Below are 18,324 nucleotides of genomic sequence, written 5' to 3' on the forward strand. Positions count from 1 at the left end.
AAGACTACATTCTGGAGATGCCATTGTGAGGTAGAACATTTTCCTGCTAGTGTAATCCATAAGAATTTTTGAGGCACAATCTCCTGTTACTACAGCTGGTTCTAGAATTCATTCAGGAGCAAACGTATGTCTCATTTGGCTTTCTGGGACAAATACCTTGACCCATAAGAACTGCAGCTCTCCTCTACCATAATTGATTGCTTGAGAAAGCTACACACTGCCAAATGAATTTACCACTTGTTCCAACCAGAACTTGATTATGGATCTCTGACCTCACTTTTCTTAGAAGCATTTACCTTAAAACATTATGATTTTAAACCCCTCGTTTGTCTCCTAGAGACATATTTTATACAGCTCAGAACTATCTCTCCAAAGACTCTAGAACATTCCCTTTGGAATGCAAATCTCCCAGAAACCCTTGCTCTCTTGCTTCCAATTCTCCATCCATTGAGGGCCTGACTTCCTTGCATACCTTGCTCCAAATTGCAAAACCACATCTTTTCCTGAAGCTATAAAAAAAATTGTGTCTCCTCCAAAAGCTCAAATGGGCTAATCTCACTGACCAATCTCCTTCCCACCTTTTGACATTTTCCATTTCCCAGACTCCACTTGAATCTACCCCCATTAATCCTCCTCCCCACTCCCTAGTCTCCGTCTATAATGCCCAGGCGCCTCTGCAGGGACCTGAGTGAGTTCAGTTCTATGAACTCCCTTTCACCTACTGCAGTCAAACTTCCTAAAACCCATTGCCTTTGGCCATGTTTATCAGTGTTTCTCATTGATACTGAATGGTGCATAACTAGCTACAAGCCAAAAAAGAGATATAAAACGTGGAATTTGCCATGCAAAAGAACATACAATTTCTTTAACCCATAACAATATGCAGCTTCTGATGGCCTAATGATCAGCAAGCTTTCAGTCATAGCCATAACCCCCATGACCACAAGTCCACAGCTGTAGATAGAGCCACAGCCCAGAGTTCCAAGACCAGAGGTAAGTAACTTCCATAGTAACTCCTCATGTCTTGGGCTGCAGATTTGGTTTGATAGTGAAATAAATATACTGAGACTTGAGACCATAAAGAAATCAATGTTTTTGCATTAGTAATGAAATGGGTGTCACACCACAAAGCATGGGCTTCATTTGCTTTGAAAAGAAAACACTGATGAAAAACAGTACCATTAGGCCATACCTTTGTTAATTGAGGGTAGCTTCAAACATACATGCAGTCAATTTTCCCTTTGAGTTTATTTTATTGCTGTGTCTAAGTTTAGATTGTTATGGAGAATTAAATTTTCTTTTTAAAGCTAATGACTACATAGATTTCTACATTTAAAATGTAATAATCAAACCCCTTGCATCAGCCAGCCTATTCTTGGCATTGCCTGAGGGTTTGATTTAGCCAAAGGATATTTCTTTCAATTTAGCTAAGATAAAGTTTATGCTGAATATGTTTTCCTGCTTTTAAAAATTCAATAAAATAGCATACAAATTATAAAATTATCATGATATATATATATATATATATATATATATATATATATGATGCAGAAGATGGAATTTATTCAGAGAAAACAACAAATACTTGACCATCTTTTTGTTTGCCTATTCTCTAAGATTTCATCTCACTTCCATCAGAAAGGCAATTATCAATATATAACAACATTCTATCCACCTACATATCACTTAAGTCAGATTTTCATAAATCGTATTCAAGTAATGTTACATCCCAAATGTACTCCTATTACTCTTTTTTTATGAAGATTCCATTCTATTCAGGATCATTCAGTTGTTTCTAAAACTGCAATTTGCATTAATATTCCATGCTTGTTCATAAACCTTTCTACTAAGTGTTCTTACATTTCATATGTGAATGGAATATTTTCTCCCAATTGTCTCTGAAATATTCTAGACCACAATCATATATTGAACTGATGAACTGCTAACTGAATCCTTGTCAGTTAAACGATGATTTTTCATGCTTTTAGACAGTAAGAAATAAATGATCACTTCATGTTTTTAGAAAGTCGTGTTTGTGTGTGTGTGAGTGTGTGTGAGTATGTATGTGCACACATGCGTGTGTGCATTTGTATGTGTAGGTGCAAAGTTACATAAATGGAAGCCCAAAGTGAGAGTAAATTTAGTGTATTTTAGAAGTTGTTTACAGGAGTGAGCTGGATGTCCTAGAACAGAGGTTCTGAAGATGTAAATTAAGATTCCACCACAGATGTTTAATAAGAATTCAACAGAAAAGAGGAAAAAAGACACTATCAAGATGCAATTGATTTTGGTATAGAATAGAAAACAAAGATACAAACCCACATAAATAAAGTTATCTCACACTAGATAAAGGTGTCAAAAACATGCAATGGAGAAAAGATAAATATTCAACAAATAGCCTGGGAAAAATGGAAATCTATATGCAGCAAAATTATATCCCTCTCTCTTACCATACACAACTCAAAGCAGACCAAGGACCTAGGAATTAGACAAGAGACCCTGCACCTAATAGAAAAAAATTAAGATTTCATCTAACTTCGAGTCAGAATGGCAATAATCAAGAATGTAAGCAACAATAGGTATTGGTGAGGATGTGGTGGTGGGGGAAAGTATTCTCATACATGGCTGGTAAGACTGCAACTTGGTGCAACCACTCTGGGAAGCAGTATGGAGATACCTCAGAAAACTTGGAATGGAACCACCATTTGACCCAGTTATCCCACTACTCTGTCTATACCCAAAGTACTTAAAATCACTATACTACAGTGACACATCCACACAAATGTTGATATCAGCTCAATTCACAGTAGCTAAACTACAAAGCCAACCTAGATGCCCTTCAATAGATGAATGCATGAAGAAAATGTGGTCTATAGACACAATTAATATTACTTAGCCTTAAAGAAGAATGAAATTATGGTATTTGCTGGTCAATGGATAGAGTAGGAGAATATCATGCTAAGTGAAATAAGCAAATCCCGGAAAAACAAAGGCCAAATGTTTTCTATGGTATGTGTACTCTGATCCATAATGGGGGGAGGGCAAGGGAAGAATGGACAAACTTTGGATTGGGCAGAGAGGACAGGAGGTGTTATAGAGGTGGAAAGGTGATGGAATAAGATGGAAATTATGTACATGTATGATTGCACAAATGGTGTGACTTCGCATCATCTACAGAGTAATGAAAAGTTATGCTCCTTTGGTGTACAATGAGTTGAAATGCATTCTACTTTCCTGTATAACTAATGAGAAAAATAATAATAATAAAGGTATAATTGTTTTAACTAATGCTGAAGGACAAACAGGACCATAAGCTTCTGCAAAGGATGTTTGAAGAATTATGTTGTTGCTTCTATATCAGGAAAGGCCTCTGGATATTCAATTATTCTATAATTTTTATCTAAAGAAACTACCACAAAATGCATAACATTTTCGGAATAATTAACTGATATCAGGTGAACCATATGTAAAGATCTTTAAAAAGATCTACCTAACATACGTAGTTTCAGTAGGTGTGGCAAAGACTAAGATAAACATTGCAGCAGCAAGGATGAGCAGGAAGGGTTAGGTGAAAGAGGCTGGGCAGTTACACTGGTAGGGGTGACTCTTCATGCTTCCACATATTTACGCCCTTGAATTTTGTCCTACTATTCTGACTTCTCACTTAGCCATGAGACTCAACTGGTCAATAGGACCCAGTGGGACTCAAGTAGGGATGGAAAAGCATTTATATGCATTTCATAGCTCTTTTGTGCAAATGGATTCTGTATTTCTTTCTCTCAGAATCACTATGAGAATATGCCAAAGCCTACAAGTGTGTAAGAAGCACATACATAGTCCCAGCTGTCCCAGCTGTCCCAGGCAAGAGAATTTTATATCATCTGTATAGCAGACAAGCAGCTGACCACAGACCCAAGGATGAGCCATCTAAGGTAACACAGTGCCCCAGCAGACCTTACGAACAATAATGATTGTTTCATGCCTCTAAATTTAATAAATATTTGTGATGCAGAATTGTTTTGGTGATAGCTACCAGGTATTGATGTATTATGACAAGTTTTTCGTAGTTAAATGATGTATCGGAGACAGGGAAATACTACCAAGATAATGTCTTTACACCAATATTCATTAAATTTAAGCAAAGCCAAGCAACATCACACTAATAACCATCATTGCTTTTCTTTAAAATAAATTAAGTTCTCATAAATGTTTTAACATATATGCTGAATTCTAATGGAACAGTTAGTCCACCTATTTTGTCCATAATTATGTTCAAAATAAGAGTATTTGCTAAAAAATATAAAAACATCATTTAAGTAAAGCTGACAATTCACAGTTAAAAAACATCAAAATGCAACCTAAAATAGTCAGAAACCCTGTGGCAAAAAATATTTTGGTGCCAAACCTTGTATTTAATGTACTTTGCTAACATAAAATATTATGTTAATAAATACTATAATATAGAGATTATATGTGGAAATATACATTTAAAAATAATGTCTTTAAATGGTATTAACTCAAAATATGATGGACATTGTCAGTGTAAACTGTCTAAAAATTATTATATTTTTACTGAAACATTATAAAGTAACTTCCAATTGCTTTATAATTACTGCATCTTTAACTTTCAAAATTTGAATCTATATGGGATTTACAATTCTCATGACTTGACATTGACAGTTTTTGACTATTATAAATTATGTCATATTAAAGCCAGTTGCTAAATTAAGGCACTGTAGGAGACATGGGACCTTGTTACAAACTGTCAGAAAAAAAAATGCATCAGTATTTTTGGGGGGTGAGAGTGGGATTCAAACTTTTTTAAACATTTTTTTCTTTTCTTACAATTGTTCTCTGAAAAATCTTTAAATATACCCAAGGAGGAAAATCTTACTTAGCAGGTGAATCTTTCCAAAAATTATGTTTTCCTCAACATACCAAACGAATATTGAAACTTAATATTCATTTTCTTCATCAGTGTGATGTATTCTTTTCCATCATCATAAGCAGCGTGTGTATTGTTCACTTCATTTGCTATTCCGTGAGTAAGTTCAAGCCTTAACTTTCTTTCAAGGTTCAGAAGAGATATTATCTTATTTCTGATTATGCCAGCTCAGTTCTTGAAGTCCTATTATGCCTATCTCCCATGGTAAAATTTTCACTTTGGTGCAGTCTTCTATACTTTTGGAGTGGAAAATTGAAGTGTTAGATAATAAGTATAAGAAACCCTTGGGTGAATGTCATGCATCTTTACCTGTAATCAATTCATTGCCAGTTATCTTACATTTATAAATATAGCTACACTTTGTTTTTGTAGTTTTGAAAATGGCCCAGACATTATGCCATTTTATCTGATGGCACTTTTATATGTGCACAACATGAAAGCATAAATGAAAATCACAAATACATATTGAAGTGAATAGAACCAATTATAATTGTATTTTTATCTTATTAACTGGTGAAACAGACTTGACTTTCTAGGGTTATTTCTTAGATTTACTGAAGTAATGCATAACTACTCACTATTGAATTGGATGAAAAGCTTAAATTCTGCATGATATCAATAAGTGTCACATCAGTAATCATACGCAATTTCTCTGCAATCACCACTGGCATTGAAGTTTTTGTTCTTGAATGCACTTATTAATTACCTGTGAAAATCAATTGCAAATCATGAAAATGCAAAAGACCTAGGCAGTTAAGTAAGTATTGGTCAGGGATCAAATTGAGATTTGATGGAATTCATTCATGACTATTAAAATCATATATTTTTTTTTCAGGAAGAACTCATGGACAAATGAATCGCTTTTCTGTCATGTTTCCACATTAGTGTGATAACCTTCTAAACATCTCCTTATTTAAAAAGATAATATTCAAGTCTTGTCATAAGTAACGTGGGCCTACATTTTAAAATTTCTTCCCAATACTATTTAGGATAGAAAACTACTCTATGTTGATGATTCCTCTTGAAGTATTCCTTAAAACTGCATTTTTATTATAAGTTTTTTTTCCTGAGACTTTCTTTCTCTCTCTTGAATAATTTCTCCCTGCTCTCTGCAGAGCCTCCTTCAACCTTTCTAGTCCACAAGTATCTACCTTCAGGCTCAGATATTTTAAATTGACTCCACTTGTGGCAGATTTTCTTTTTTTCATTTTTGAGCTGGTTTCTTGAATTGATTCCAATGCACTCTGAGACAAGGGTCCTCATCTTTGTGTTTCTGAAGCCCAATGTGATACCTTGAATAACTAAAACATATTCATCAAGTTTTTTTTGCTTCTTTGTAGAAAGAGCAATTTAACTTTTTTTTGAGCAGGTATTTTTTTCTTTTCATAGACAGAGGCTGGAATGACTGCTTTATATTTAAAAATGTAGAATCACAATTCAAAATAAACAACCAATGATAGAAATGTTAAAAAATGTTATCTTTAGAAAGAAATTACTTTGAGCCAGGGAGATAAAATATGAAGACTAATAATGACCACGCTTCACACTTTAAATCTCACTACCTAATATTATTTATCAGTCAGCATGTCTCTTTACATTGCATATGTGAGCATAGTATATGGTGCATAGATGGAATACTTTTTTTTGTATAAATAAGGCAGTATAGAGAAAAGTAAAATGATGGTCCCTGACAATTTTCAAGAGTGATTTAGAGGAGTTTGATTTTTTTTTGTTTTTATTCTTTATTTGTTCTAATTAGTTTTACATGACAGTAGAATACATTTTGACACATCATGCATAAATGGAGTATAACTTCTCACTCTTCCAATTGTGGAACTGCAAATTAGTGCAACTATTATAGAAAACAGTATGGAGATTCCTCAAAAAAAAAAAAAAAAACTTGAAATGGAACCACCATTTAACTCAGCTATCCCACTACTTAGCTTATACCCAAAGGACTTAAAATCAGTATACTACAGTGACACAGCCACATTAATGTTTATAGTAACTCAATTCACAATATCCAAACTATGGAACCAACCTAGATGCCCTTCAACAGATGAATGGATAAAGAGTTAACTGTTATTGAAGCTTCAATACTTTACAAAAGAATTCTGAGAAAGTGCAAAATGAGCTGCATTAGAAGCCTATTTCTAGAAAGTAAGAAAGGAGAGGCTTCCAGCAAGGAATAGGAAACGTAGTTCACCACTGGAGAGAAACATAAGCAGGTGTGTCCTCACTGAGACCCACACTGTCATTTGGACATAGAGTTTAAACAAGGAATAATTGATGGTTAGGCACTGTATTGGCTTATTCCAGAGTGGGTGTGCATGATATGCTGTGCTCTTAGTTTAGACAGTGACCTCAGAAGAATAAGTATCAGAAATAAGTTTCTTGTGTGCAGTATCCATTGTATGACAGATTCTAGAAAGTGGGTGGAGCACTTAGAAGGCTTTTACAATGTTCCATTTAAGAACAAAGTGAGAAAAATGGATAGGAGAGGATAAATACGAGGCATATTTAAAATCAATAATATTTGCATCGATTTTTAGAGAAAAGTGTAAAATTTACACATGGTAGGTGTTATTTTTCTGTACTTAAAAGCACCTGTTTTATTCTTTTCAGTTAACTTTTTTAAAACTAGCAAAATATACAGTAGTAGGATCTAAGATTTCCAATTACTTTTTGCATAAGTTTAAATATTTATGATAAATTTCATTTCTTCCAGGTTCCTATTAGCCACCAATCAATTGCAGTGGAATTGAAAACAGAAATGAGAATGCATTAATGATAATATTTTAAGAGTCTTGCAAAAATAAATATTTTAATGTTCACACCAGTTTGGAGAAGATTTCCTCTCATATTCTGAATTAAGAATCAATTATGAGTTGTACAGTAGGGAAATTTCAGTAACCATAATAATATATGAATGGAAATTTCATTAAAATGCTGTTACATAAACATGTCAATCAAATAGCATTCTGTCCACAACATACTTTCATTGTCAGTCCAAGTGGCAATGTAGAAATAAAGCTTTCATTGATTTCCTATTCAAATAAATATCTATTTTTCTTTTCACATAACTAAGACCAACTCTATTAGATCATTAGCCCTGAAAATCTGACTCCGCTATCATTCCTTTTTTTCACTGTCACATATTATTAGTATGAATGATACTTTTGTCAAATATCTCCTTAAATTCACTTTCTCTGTATGTCAAATACAACCATTGACTATAGACTTTCAAATTGGACTTCTTTGGCAAGTGTCAGAACTACTATAGCATCCTTTTCTTGACCTTCAATCATTCTCTCTAACACATTGTGACTATTGTTCATGTATCACTCCTTTAACATTTATTAGATATATTTTATTGTTGTACTTGTTATTTTAAAACATTAATATGATGCATTCCAGAGGCAAATACCTGGAAAATTGAATATAAATCTTAATTTCTTCTCTGTTTTATTGATAGTGTTTTCTTTTTCTTTCTCATAACAGTTCACATGCTGGTTTCCTCTTTTTTTAATTTTTTTCATTTTTTAAATTTATTTCTTACATACATGACAATAGTGGAGTACACTACATTCATAATAATCCATTCACAGCACAATTTTTCATAACTCTGGTTTCCTCTTTTATTATTACAACATCTAATTGTTTAAATTCTAACATTTTTTGCAAAGGGATTCTGCTTTTTAAGTGGAATTATTTTAGTACATTTAACTAACTTCTATACTATCTAGAGAACCTGTCATAGGCAGACTTATTTATCTATTTCCTAAAATGGTACTTTTTATTATAATACCTACTTTTCCATATTAGTTAGTACCTAATTTTTCTAAAATTGGCTAATATGGCAAAGTAGGTACCTTAGTAAAAAGAACACCCATGGACCTGTCATTCATTTTTAAGAATTATTAAGATTGGTCAATTGTATTCCAAAAACCTTTAGGAGAGTTTATAAAATATATTATTAATTTTTTTGCAACTCAAAGTCTAATATTTAAAGTTCCTTACCAGATTCACTTTAGTGAAATATAAATGACTAAATGCTAAATTATTAATTGGTTAAAGGGTACTAGCTTTAGCTTGAACCAGAGAGATTCATTATCCAAATTATTCCTTAGTTCTTGAAATCATAACAAATTCAGCCCAAAGAGTTAGTTCATGAACGATATGCAAAAGAATTACTGAGAATTACTTTTAAAGACTTCTCTAACTTATCCAATTATGAAAATTTGTGGTTGAGAATTACATCATATATCACTAAAAACTAAAGATCAGCCATCCAATCATACCTCAAAGCAGGCTACAGGTCAATACCTGGGCTCAGGTTGAGGGGAGATTCCTAAGAAAAGTCCTGCAATACAACTGCTCTTTAAGGCACAAATAAGAAATAATTAACGATGAGTTGGAAACAACTGTACATAACTTTCATTCGCAATCCATTCTCATTATTTTTAATGTGTAGAGAAAATAGGGCCAAGCCTGAAAATTTAAATGGTACAAGTTCAAACGATAAAACTAAAAACATCACTGAATGGAGACAAAGCATATTCTCAGACTTTGCAACTCATTTATACATACAGACTGTGGCAGGCTGCTCTGGGGAGCACCAGGCTAGAGCCAAGCCCTGGGTATCCCTGCCATTGTTTCATAAGAAGGTGCCAGGTGAGGGCACACTGGACCCAGACAGGAGCAAGGTGTGCACAGCTTTTTCTTGTGAAACACATAGAAATACCATGTTTAAAGACCAAACACTCTAAAAAAAAAAATTCTGTCCTAAAATCCCAAATCAAGATTTCATGAAACAAAATTGTTATGCAGATTATGTCTCTATATGTTCATAGGAATTAGGGACACGTATATATTAAGTTTTACACAATATCAAATGAAGGAGCAAGAAACATCTGAACATATGCCACAATAAACAAAGGAGCTACTGGTGAAAAGTGTATCCAATTAAAGAAGAGGAAAGGGATACTTGAAGGTCTCAGTGAACTATATTGTTCAAGTATGTCAATTTTAAGAATAAAATATATTAGGGTGCACAGACATAAACAAACAAGTTTTAAAATTTTCACAAAGAGTTTTTATTGGAATAACATGCCTAGCAATATAACAGAATGGAAAATGAAGAACTCTTCATGTGCACAGCACAGCAGGGGTGCAGATTTCCAGCCTGAGTGATGGATGCGGGGTCAGGAAACAGATAACAGAGGTGGTGAAGTTTTCAGTAAAATCCAGATGAATAGTATCCTCTATAGAAAGATGGACGGAAGTAGCCATAGCCATAACCACCATAGCCCCCAAGGCCATAGCGGGCGCCATAGCCATAGCCCAGGCCACTGAAACCTCCAAGGCCATAGCCCAGGCCACCATAGTAGTTGCCATAGTAGTAGCTCATTGTGTCAGAGGCTGAGGACTGGGTCTGAAGTTGAAGGTGAGCTTCCTGAAAATGGATGTCTCCATGTGTGCTGGACTTTTATACTTTCTAGGTGGAGCTGTGGTAAACCACAACAAAGAAGAGTTATTCCTTTGAAATCTTTGGTGAAATGCAGTGCTATTTAATCATACTTTTCTTATTAAGGGTGGTTCCAAACATGCAGGAGGACCATGTTCCTTTGAATTTATTTTTTCAAACCTTGGAACCTGGCTTTTTAATTGAATATAAAAAAAGCTATTAGTAGTTATTAGTAGTTATTTTCAGTCTTCAAAGCTTTTGATTTTACTTCCATCTGTGTCTACATCTTACACATCAGGTTCCCTTAATTCCAGTAGCTTGGGATATTTCCCATTGTCAATGACATCGTCATTTTACTTCTGAAATTATCTTTTCTCAGGATGGTGCATTCTGCATTCTCCCTATTGATTAATCAACTAGTGAAAATTTTTTAAATAATCTCAAATGACAGAATTCAAATTGAGACCATGGGAATGTATATTTTGTAGGGGAGCATGTGAAAAATATGAGGCTTTTCTCTTTGTTGTTATATTGTTATGATAACTTTCTAAATATCTTATTTTCAAAGGATGAATTTAAATTCTTACAATAAATTAATCTGAGCTTACATTTTCAAGATTTTTACTATAATAACTAATGTGGCACTGTACGGATTCCAGTTGTGGAAATGTACAGGACAACATTCCTCTGGTGATCAAACCCCCAGGGGGTAACAGGCATCCTGTTTTTCACACTTGAAGTTTCCCCCAGGAACTAGTAAGGTAAATACTAACAATGCTTAGCTGCTGTGGCAATGCCATAGGTGAGGAGCCTTTGTGCAAGAGACTTATCAGCCTTGAGCTTGATCTCAGGCACTCAGCTCCTGGGAATAAAGGAACTCTCTTATTAGACAACCACAATGTTTCACCAAGCTCCAAGAACCTGAATTTGTCCACATAACAATAACTTTAAACAATAGATGTTCTTGAGAGCTACGCAAATCTCTTAACATTGCACGCTGCAACTATAGTATGTAACTGAGAAATAAGCTGCATAATGTTGCTAACTCTGTAACCTGCCTAAGCCACAATGAACAATAATGTACTACTGATGCCAGTGACCTTATGTAACCTATTGTATAAATAAAGCTGGAAGTTTGGACAAGGGGTTGTTCTGTCGTTCTGCTATTCTGCCACTTTGCCTCTGCACCTTGCTTCTATCTCCATTTGATTTTCTTAACATGGAACCAATGTTTTACTTACATAAGTTCATGTCAATTGTTCCTTAATATTTCTTTTGCCTTTTCATTCTGTGCTTTGTCTCACACTTTCTTTCTCACTCTGAAGTGACCCCCTTCTGCTCTCGTTAGAGCCTCAGCCACCACTCCAGTCCACAAGCTGCTTACCTGCTACTTTAAAAAAAAAATTAACACAGCCTCCAGCAGAATTAGCCTTTTTAATTTTCATTTTTCAACTAGTTACTTGAACTTGATTATACACATTTTGATAGTATGGAACTTATTTTTCTGAGGCCTAATAGAATCTCTTGTAGAAATGAAATTACACATTTGTTTAACTTAAAAGTGCTCCCTTTCCCAAACATACCAATTTAATTTGTGAACAATTTTGTGTGGAAAATTTATGTGAAATAACATTCCATATTTAAAATTGCTAATACACATAATCATAATAATTAAAGCTAGTATAGTCAGTAGAATATTCATATTAATATATTATGTGAAAGGAACTGTCATCATAAATATACAAATGAATGTCTTTTTGACATAAAATAATATGTCTGTGTGGTATTTGCGGTCTGGATGAATATATATGTGGGTTCTTAAAATAAATAACTAGAGACAGTATATAGAAAAGTAAGATGCTGGGTGCTGACGTTGACTTTGTAAGTGACTTGGAGGAAGTTACTGTTAGAGAAGCTGCAACATCCTGTCAAATGACTCTGGAGAAAGAGTTAAGTGAGTTGCATCTAGGAGGCAAGGAGTTTTATGAAATAAATAAAAGGGGACGGGGTAGCTCTGGCAAGGAACAAGAAGGTGAGTATGCTACTGGAGATAAACGTAAGCAGATAAGTCCTCACTGAGCCAAAAGCTGTAGGAGGGGCACAGAGTTTAGGGAATAATGGATGGGTGAGCACTCAAGTGGCTTATGATGGGTGGGGCAGGTCTGATGTTCTATGCTTTTAGGCAGTGACCTCAGAAAAGTCATGTTTCAGGAATACATCTCTTCTGTGCAGTGTGGATTACATGGCAAATTCTGGTGAGTAGGGAGAGCACCTGGAAGGCTTTTACAATGTTTTTATTCAAAAATGAAGTAAAAAATGAATATAGAGGATACATACAAGAAATATTATTAAAATCTCTAACATTTCTATAGATTTTTATGGACAAGCAACTTTCTACCTATAGTTATGTCTTTATGTTCAAATACAAGGTGTAATATACCTACAGGTCAATCTTATTTTTCTAAATAATAAGCAGTTATTAGGCCATATTACTTCTGATTAATTTTGCATAAGTTTAAATGATTTTGATGAAGTCTATTTCTTCAGATTTCTACTTAGTCAACATTCAATGGACTGGGAATTTTGTTTTAAAAAGTCAAAATGAGAACTCATTAATGAAAACATTTTTCTAATTAAAAACAAAAAAAAAAACTTCTGAAAAATAAGTATTTTGATTTTTACTGAAGTTTTAAATGTCATTTTGACTCCTTTGCTCTGAATTAAGGTTTCATAGTTAGTTTGCAGAGGACAGATTTGGAGGTGTTTCTTAGTAACTACAATCAATACATAATTAGAAATACATGAAATTATAATTACGTAAAACCATAAATCAAGTACCACTGTGCTCACAATGTATTTTCACTTGGCAATTGCTGCAGCAATGTAAACAGTCTAAAATCAAACTTTCATCAAATTTAGACTCAAATGTATATCTACTTCTTTAAGTAACTGGGAGAAGCAAGTTTCTTCAGGTCATTAACCCTGAAAACTCAGTTTGCTCTCCTTTGCTTTATCATCATCCAAAAAAATCAATCTGCCAGAAATTCTTGAAATGTCTTTTTAAGTTCTCCCCCTTTCTATTTCAAACTCCAATGTTGGGCATAGAATTTGAATTGGGTCTCCTCTGTAAAATTTCAGGTTTTCTGCAGCAGTATCTTATCTGGCTTTCAATTATTTTCTTTTAAATGATTTTTAAAATCTGTGTCAACATGGACAGAATAATGTTGATTAGTATCAAAATATGGTTAAATAGCAGTAATAACTTCTAATGTTGTACTGTTAGTAGGGTGTTCCTAACTTATTATTTATTTATCACATATTCATCATATTTTATATGTAGTTTAAGGAGTTGAAAGTTTCCCAACACAAGAAGTGATAAATCATGGAAAGAAAATTGCTGATTACACATTGCATACATATATTGAATTATTGTACATACCTCATAAATATGTACTATAGCTATATGTGAATTAAAAAATAAAAAAATAAAAAAAATTAATATATTATTTTCTGAATGTCTTAAATGATGGATTGTGGAAACTAAAACTGTTTTTTTCTTGCACTATAATATAAAACCCTTGTTTCTACTGACCAATTATTTAAGCATAAACATGTGCTACGCTTAGTATGATTATAGAAACCTGACACTTAAGTTCCAGTATCCTCTTTGTTCTTTGAATAATATTTCTTCTTCTTTCCCATAACAACATAAATGCTTTCTTCCTCTTTGTACCTTTCTTTAATTTGTTTAATTTCTAGTGTTTTTCAATTTTCTCACGAAGTATATTTCCATTTTATACAACTCTCCATTTTCTTTAAATTCCATTGCCTCAATTAAAACAAATAAATTAATTAAATAACTAAAAAAATAAACTCCATTGTCTTTCAATAAAGTAAAAATGCTAAATGTTTTCTAACATTCTCCTTAAAGAATATTTTCTTAGTACAGAGAAGCAGGTACAGTAGTATAAGGAGCCACCCTAAACCAGTCTTAAATTTAAATAAATATCAAGTCAAGGCCAAGTGTATTTGAAAACCATTTTAGCTATGTTCTTAAAATAGCATCTATTCCTCCTACTGTTTAAAGTTCCTTGTCAGGTTCAATGTATTACTATGTGAATAACTGCTATGTGATTTATTGATGGTCCTAAGTTCTAATTCGAAGCAGTAAAGGGTCATCACCCAAGTCTTCTCCCATTTCACTGTCGTAAAAAGATCAGCAAAAACTCTGTGTTCATGAATCGGGTAGTAAAATCTAAGTAGAATTGCTTAAGATCCATGAAGAATCTAGTGCCACGTGTAGTGAAGTAAAACTTCTAAGAAGGATTCCCAATGTGTATAACTAGGGATCAGAAGATTTCAAAACCAGAGTTAGATGTTGATAATTTGTCTTAAATTTGAGGCAAGGAACCAAAAAGACACCTATAGGACCCTCCCTTCCCAGATTTAAATGAGAAGAAAATTCCAATATTAGACATATGTTGTAAAAGGTTATAAAAACCTTGACTCAAAATCAACTTTCAATATTTTGTGTATATAAAGAACAGTAGGATTAAACCTGGAGAACTGAATGCCCTCTGTTAAAACAACAACAGTGAAAACACGGAACATGGACAAAGCTGGTTCTCAGACTGTCTCCCTCATTGGCACAACTAGAATCTGGTGGGGTGATCAGGGAAGGCAGCAGAACTGGAGTGAAGCCTGGTGTGTCCTTCTGTGAGAAGTCACTGGTGAGGGCACAGAACACAACCAAGAACAGGGCATGAGCAGCTCTTCCTGGTATAGCTCATAAAACAACTGTACTTTTACTAATATATCCTACAAAATATCACCTTTCCTGATGTATGATGGTCAGAATAAATACTCGCTTTGGTAATTATGTGAAAAAAAATTCAATAGTTATAAGAATTAAGATTGTCTAAATACACATTTTCTCTAGAATTCAAGTAAAAAGGAATAAATACATAAGTAGGTGCCACATAAAACAAAGAAGGTACTAGCAAAAAGTATGATCACTTCTTTTTAAGAATTTTAATAGACATAAAATAATGTACATATTTATATTGTAAAATGTGATGTTTTCATACAAGCACACATCAAATAATGATCAAGACAAGCCAAGAAGTATACTCATCATCTCAAAATTTTATTCGTTTTTGTAAAGAAATATATAATTGCATGGGGAAAATGTGCTTACGTGAAATATATTTCTTAGATATGCCCAAATTATGAACAAAACAACATTTAGGTGGAAAAATTCAAAAACTGAAAAAAGTTTAGAATCTTCACAGAGTGTTTATTGGAATAACATTCCCGGTGACATCACTGAAGGGAAAAAGAAGAACTCTTCATGTGCTCAGCACAGCAGGGTTGAGGATGTCCAGCCTGAGTGATGGATGCTGGGTCAGGAAACAGACAACGGAGGTGGTGAAGTTTTCAGTAAAATCCAGATGAATAGTATCCTCTGTAGAAAGAGGGGCGAAAGTAGCCATAGCCATAACCACCATAGCCCCCAAAGCCATAGCGGGAGCCATAGCCATAGCCCAGGCCACTGAAGCCACCAAGGCCATAGCCCAGGCCACCATAGTAGTTGCCATAGTAGTAGCTCATTGTGTCAGAGGCTGAGGACTGGGTCTGAAGTTGAAGGTGAGCTTCCTGAGAATGGATGTCACCATGTGTGCTGGACTTTTATACTTTCTAGGTGTAGCTGTGGCAAACCACAACAAAGGAGGGACATTCTCTTTGAAAATTCATCCTTGAGAAAAATAATGCTATTTACCCATACCTTTCTTATTAAGTGTGGTTTCAAATATGCGTGAAAAATTTTTTACTTTGATTTCAGTTTAAGTTCTAAGTCTGTTGTTGTAACAAATAATTTTTTCATGTCTTCAGTGTTAATATGTCCACATATTTTTAACCTAATATTAATAGTTAAGCTCCTTAGTTCACATACAAGGAGTTTTTATCATTGTGTAATCACATCTCCTTCATCTTGTTTTTTATACTAAATTTAAATTTGTTATTTTCTTTAACTCTGTGATGCAGTAAACTAATATAATGGTTATGTGATTAAAAAAAGACACTGAATATCTACTCTTAGTTTCAGAGTATGAGAATGTATCTATATCAAAAGAATTTCAGAAACTGTTTGTCTTTTTCTCTTCTTTTGTCTTTTTTGAGTAACCTTTTAAACATATTCATATTCATGATCACTATTCAAATCCTGTCAAAATAAAATCCAAACCTAACTTTTCATTCTTTCCACTCTAAAGGGGAAGTCTCCTCCAATTGTTTCATGAAACTTCAGTTGACTTCACGCTCTGATCTTTTTCTCAGAACATTTTATTAATCTTGAAGTTCTACCTCCTCCTTCCTATGGCTTCTTCCAACCATTTTTCCTTCTGGCCTTTTCCAACTCTCCTGTGCTTACCCCCTTGACCCTGTCAGCTTGAAAAATCAAGTTTTTCATTTTGTAACCTGCTACTTACAAACCCTTTTAGCTGTTAGATTTGATCTTTGGACCTCTTAAGATTAACATAATATCTTGCAAAAAACCTAAAATGTCAATATTTTTAATTTTTATTTTCCTGAAACATTAATTTAAATGTATATTGTTATTGCATAGAAGACCTAATAGGTATTTCCATGAAAAACTATTTCAAATTTCAACTTTCAAAGAAAAAGAGTATTAAAAATTGATATTGAAATAATAGAACAAAGTTTAATTGAATTTCTTGAGCTTAATTGTATTTTTTTTTCTTATGGAAAAGTATTTTGACAACCAGTTGGACTGGGATATGATTAGTGGCAACTACACAAGCAACTACTCCATGAACTAGGGAAGTATAGGCTTCCACTGTTCCAAAATATGAATGTCCATCTGTTGTATGTGTTTTTGAATATGTGCACATGCATATGAGTATTTTTCTTTAAACATTATTTGGCACTTTATAAAAGAGCAAAATGAGTGGTGGATAAACTGATTTTAAGGGAAGGGTAGAGTAGCTAGCCATTTTGGTGGGGGTTCAACTGTTCCCTAAGTCTAGAGATGACATCAATCTGAAAGCATGGATAGAAATTAAATAGAAAAGACATAAAGAGTGTCCATTTGTGTCCAATGGGAAAAAAAGTAAAATATGTCTTCATTCAGCCAAATTCTATGTTTTGGGTCTTGAATTTTATTCTAGGTTTTTATCAGAACATTGATAAGAGTTAAATGATTTTTAGGAAAACTCGTTTTCTGGGAAATATAGATTATACAGAAAATTCTTAAAAGCAAAGAGACCACATGAGGAAGCTTTTGAAATAGTATTATCATAAATAAAGACTAGAATTAAATAGTAACAGAGTAATGAATATGAGATACAGTGAATGTATATATATTTTGTGGAATAATGGAAAACATCAGCATTATTTTATCTGTTTTTGTTCCTATTTGAAGGTATTTGAAATCAATATATCTTAGCTTTACATAAAAAATGAATCCAACAATCAGGTCCTAAGATTTCTTTTTTTTATTATTCAAGATGCATAAGTTTAAAAATGTCTGGCGACATTCATTGCTTAGAACACATATTCAGTTGACAATCACTTGGGTAAGCTGAGTATTAGAAAAGAGGTAAATGTAGGATTTAGGAAAATTAGTTTTTCAGAGAATCAGGAATCAAAGCCAACATAAAAATCAATAAAAAAATAAAAAGTAAAATGAAAAAAAATTAATATATTTTTGCTAAAGTTAGTTTCGGAATGTCACTTTGATTCCAAAATGAAAATGTTCTCAACAACGAAGCAAAGGCCATTCTTTGATGTGTTTCCTGGGAAATGTAACAAATACTGAATGCAGAACAAAATTACTTAAGAATCCTGATCTTATAAACACTCCATGATAAATGCAGTTGACAGCAAATGTGAA

This window comes from Marmota monax, unplaced genomic scaffold, assembly GCF_021218885.2.
Source record: "Marmota monax isolate L192 unplaced genomic scaffold, Marmota_monax_Labrador192_F-V1.1 WCK01_AAM20220418_F8-fsc00125, whole genome shotgun sequence".
Classification (NCBI taxonomy): Eukaryota; Metazoa; Chordata; class Mammalia; order Rodentia; family Sciuridae; genus Marmota; species Marmota monax.